Genomic DNA, 4,930 nt, shown 5'->3' with positions numbered 1-4,930 from the left:
ATCTGTAGATCAAAAGGGGACAAGGCCCTTATGATACCATTATAATATCTGTCAGAGAATATCTGGGAGACATCATCCCAGATAAAATGTCTGATGATTATAATGACATGTACTTTACTGTATAGACAATGCTTTATGCTATACACACAAGCAGTAATGGAAACTTGAGGATGTTCGTGCCCAAAAAAGAAAACAAAGTGCTGTGTGGTATATTGATGTGTTGATGAAAAGAAGGGATCACCGCCGACACGTCTTCACTTGTGTTCAAAAAGGAAGTTTATTAACAAGTAGAAGAACAGTGTACAAAAAATGCCGAATCCTGAAGCATCCCTGGTGCCAAAGCGAGATCTTCTTCCCTAAGGCTCAAAACCATGATCTTATATACTTTCTAACTCCAGAACTCCACCCTATATCTTATCTTATCTTATCAGGACAGGCATTACGTGTTCAACATTACATGACATGAACTTTCCATGTATCTGTTAATCTAACCAATTCCTATAAATGTTTAACATATGCAGTTCATGTCTGTCGATTATGGTCATGAGACAGGATCCAACCTATAGAGTTTACGACCTTGCATAAGATAACCTTATGCAAGACACTCATAAAAAGAAGAACACTACAGCTGTCAAACAATTAAACCAGCACTAAGTAACTTTTCAACTTTCATAAAATATTTTCATAACTTTTGTGATGATACATCGACTTACAACAAGTTGAATGACACCTCTGTCATGGCCTGAGGGGGTCTGTATCTCTTTCTCTGGCACTAAGCAGCTTTGAGGAGCATGGTAGGAACCCTGCTCTCACTTAAGTTTCACTTTCACTTTTGCGAGTCACAACAAGGAGGGAACAGGCAAAACGACACTTTAGCAATGGATTATGTTTGTGTTTTCACTTTGAAATGATCCACTGGAAACAGAAACTTAGTTTTGATGTCTTCTGTTCATTTTAATGCAGGATATTTACAGGGCTTCACGCTAGTGTTCATGGGAAATGGAGTCTTCCTTCAGGCAAAACACTACCGCTTTGGTCCACAGGCGCCGCCAAACTCAACCAAAACTGAAAGTTCTTTAGTACTGCTTTAAATCACTCGATCTTGTGTTCACATTATGCAGCCCTCAGAAATTGTAAAACAAGACAATAAGCAATAGAACAGGATAAATCCATATACTTTGAATCAAATAAGTACCACTTTTAAGCCAAATATGATATATGAATTAATGTATCGAACATACACGATACACATTCTCAAATTCACACAAGTACAACAAATTATATTTAACAACTAAATCGTCTCTTATCATGGAATAAACCCTGTACCATGAACATTACTGTGATACAAATGTACTTATTATCATCCACTCCTCGTGACTTCTGCTCTTGTGTTTTAATGAGAAAGTTAACAGTGGTGTGTTCGGGGCACCAAGGTACTTTTTAAACCTTTAGATTGCCTCAACAATTTAACAAGTCTGAAAATCACAGTGAAGATTAGAAACTATATGAAGCATTTTGCAGTTTTTTTCTTCTTCTTTTGTTGCAAGTGCAGATTAACAGCAGTGAGATGAAGCGCTCTGGTCCTCCAGTCACTGGAAACATGGTGTATGGTGTGGAGCATCAGACCTGATCTTCTGTCTTCACCATGAAAATAATCATAAAATAATGATGATTAAAGATGAGTAATAAGATGATTTAACCATTATTTGTAAGATGTTGTAAATTTGTTGATATATGTTTGCAAGAAAGAAGGAAAAGTTTACCAATGACGCCCCAAAACAACATATAGTCCTGGTCTTGGGCAATGTGAGCTCAAGCAGCTCTCACATTGGTTCCAATGACGTTTCTTCCCACAGGTCTAAAAAAAAACCCAAAACATTATTTTAAATTACTGCAACTCCACACGGCCCTTAAAACAATATGAAAGGCTCCACTCAGACTGTGGATCTTCTGACCTGTTCAACAGACGGTACAGTGATAATAAGATGATTTAACCATTATTTTTTAAGATGTTGTAAATGTGTTGATTTGCTATGTTTGCAAGAAAGTTTACCTGGGAACGAAATTGTTCTGGATTTGGGCAATTTTCCGAGCATCCATTATTACATTGGTTCCAATAATGGTTCGTCACACAGATCTAAAAAAAACAAACAACTGAAGACTTTATTTTACACAGAAAATCTCTTTGTGGGCGGTGTTTAGCTCAGTTGGTAGAGCACCCGCCCCATGTGTTCCGGTTTGAATCCTGTGTCGAGCGGCCCTATTATGCGTGTCATTCCCCCTCTCTCTGCCTCCCCATTTCCCGTCTCTCTCAACTGTCCTGTCCATTAAAGGCAAAAAAGGCCCAAAAATATACTTAAAAAAAGAAAAGGAAAATATCTTTGTATGGAAATTGCTGCAACTCCACACGGCCCTTAAAACAATATGAAAGGCTCCACTCAGACAGTGGATCTTCTTAACCGTACAGTGATTCTCTGCCGCGCTGCATCAACAGGTGTGGGGACTGTGAGGAGCAGGAAAGCCAGCAGACACCACACGAACAGCAGCACAGTTCGGTCCATGGCTGATGTACTGAAGCCAACATCAGGCCTGTATTTATACACACACTTGACCCACAGTGGACAAAGGTGAAGCAGGCAACAAAATTGGCCCCTTCAAAAATATAGTTGAATGGCCCTGGCTCAAAGAAACCAATGTGATTACTTTACTTCTTTGTTCTACTCCATCTCAGAGGGATTTTATTGTTCCTTTTATTCCTAGTCAGTTACGAGCTGCTTTATGTATTAGTAGTCTCTCTCTGTCTGACATTTGGACACAAACAGAAACACTTGGCATCAAAGCTCTCACAACAACTGTACTGTAGCACTTTGAGATTGCTTAAATGTGAAGTGCATTACAAATAAAATGTATTATTATTATTATTATTAACATTAGTAAAACTCCTGCATGGATCTTCTTACCAGATCAAGAGGTGGTGGTTGTTGATCACCTGTCGCCAGAGCAGCTGCATCAGTAGAAGTGAAGACGGTGAAGAGCAGGAAAACCTGCAGACACAACAGGACCAGCAGCAAACCTTTGGCCATGGCTGATGAACTGAAGACTTTGATCAAGCTGTTAAACACACTCAGAGCTTTATATACTTACTGACAAACAACCACCTCCATGTGGACAAAGAGGAGGGAATTACAGTAAGAGGGTGACCCACAATAACCCATCCACACACACTTGCACAATATTAATGTTTATTTAAAATAGAGTTTAATTTCATTGTGTCTCCGACTCCCGGTATATTTAGCAGATGTCAGTCCGCCCTTCTCCTCTAATCACTTTCATATTAGTGGAAACATGACAACAACTTGTCAGATGTTCTTGTTCTCACTCACCTCCTTGTAATGTGGTTAGTGATACTCAGGGGGTAAAGTCCATATTTTGTAATTTCAGGGCTTCAGCATTAAAAAAACAAGGCTGTAGTGAACCTTTGTGTATTTAAATAGTCATTCATTGACTAGTCTGATCATAACCTTTAAACATGAGGGGTAAAAGAAGACCTTGTTTCAAATAGTTGTAAGCCTAAAATGCACATCATCCTTTTCTCCCATTAGTGTCAGCAAAAATTTGATAAAGGTGAGTCACACATGAAAGTAACACTGAAATGTGAAGTTTCAACTGCAGCCTTTATTGAAAAATACAAATCACATTTTTTTTACAGTAACACTTTTTTTCAACATTTAAAAAAATATAACACAATATTTGAAATAGATCAGCAGCTTTAACCTCACTGAAGTGAATTCATGGAAAAATTGAAATCACAATGCTCTGTGGCAACAAAGTAGCAAAAACTCTGTCATTTTAAACCTGACAAGTAGCTCAAGATTGGCTGCTCCTTCTCTCCTCCACTGTCATTATAGGTCTACTGATTAATGTAGATGTTGGGAAATATAACACATCAGCACAGTGTGTAAAAAACATTCCACACACAATGCAAAGTTAATGCAATTATTATTGTCAACAAAAGTTAAAGGGATAGTTCACCCTAGAATGATATTTCGCTCATTATCTACTCACCCTCATGTTGACTAAGGGCTGGAAGAATTATCAGAGTCCACCGTCCCTTCTCTGAGTTACAGGGGGTCTCGGCGTAGCAGTGAATTTCAATGCAACGGTTGCAAAGGGACACCAGAGCTCTTCGTAAAAAAACACACACAAAAAAACATCCAAATACCTCCATGATGCTCGTATGTAATGTCCGTCTTGTGCTGAAGCCCCAAATTGCGTAATTGTCCCGAAAAAAAATTAAATAAGTCTATATTTTAAGCTTGTTTGTAGCGGAAGCTTCTCGTCTTCTTCTTCTTCTCCTATTCCTGGTCCGTCCAAATATCGCGTGATTTGCGCCGGCGTCATTGCGGTTACTGCGAATCACGCGATATTTGGACGGACCAGGAAGAGGAGAAGAAGAAGAAGACGAGAAGCTTCCGCTACAAACAAGCTTAAAATATAGACTTATTTAATTTTTTTTCGGGACAATTACGCAATTTGGGGCTTCAGCACAAGACGGACATTACATACGAGCATCATGGAGGTATTTGGATGTTTTTTTGTGTGTGTTTTTTTACGAAGAGCTCCGGTGTCCCTTTGCAACCGTTGCATTGAAATTCACTGCTACGCCGAGACCCCCTGTAACTAAGAGAAGGGACAGTGGACTCTGATAATTCTTCCAGCCCTTAGTCAACATGAGGGTGAGTAGATAATGAGCGAAATATCATTCTAGGGTGAACTATCCCTTTAAGAGCTTTTACAACAGAAAGAAAAACATTGTTGAAGAGACGATGTTGTTACTGCAGCTTCTCACTTCTTCTCTCTCACGCAATCTGATCACAGACACAGAAATAAAGAGAGACAACAAATAAATCATCACTTAAAGTGTCAATAA

The 4,930-nt window shown here is 38.8% G+C and overlaps 1 long non-coding RNA gene across 1 annotated transcript; it reads right to left on the bottom strand.

Annotated features, from left to right (window-relative positions):
* Nucleotides 1-929: 929 nt before the first annotated feature.
* On the bottom strand, nucleotides 930-3,118 carry LOC311001080. The gene is made up of 4 exons (XR_014596131.1): nucleotides 2,961-3,118; nucleotides 2,054-2,137; nucleotides 1,764-1,858; nucleotides 930-1,638 (listed from the first exon to the last, which is right to left on the bottom strand). It is a non-coding gene; the product is annotated as an uncharacterized lncRNA (long non-coding RNA).
* Nucleotides 3,119-4,930: the final 1,812 nt, after the last annotated feature.

The sequence above is a fragment of the Trachurus trachurus genome (assembly GCF_905171665.1).
Source record: "Trachurus trachurus genome assembly, chromosome: 2".
Taxonomy (NCBI): Eukaryota; Metazoa; Chordata; class Actinopteri; order Carangiformes; family Carangidae; genus Trachurus; species Trachurus trachurus.
The sequence above is the reverse complement of the archived record's forward strand: the minus strand, read 5'-3'. Positions and strand labels throughout refer to the sequence as shown.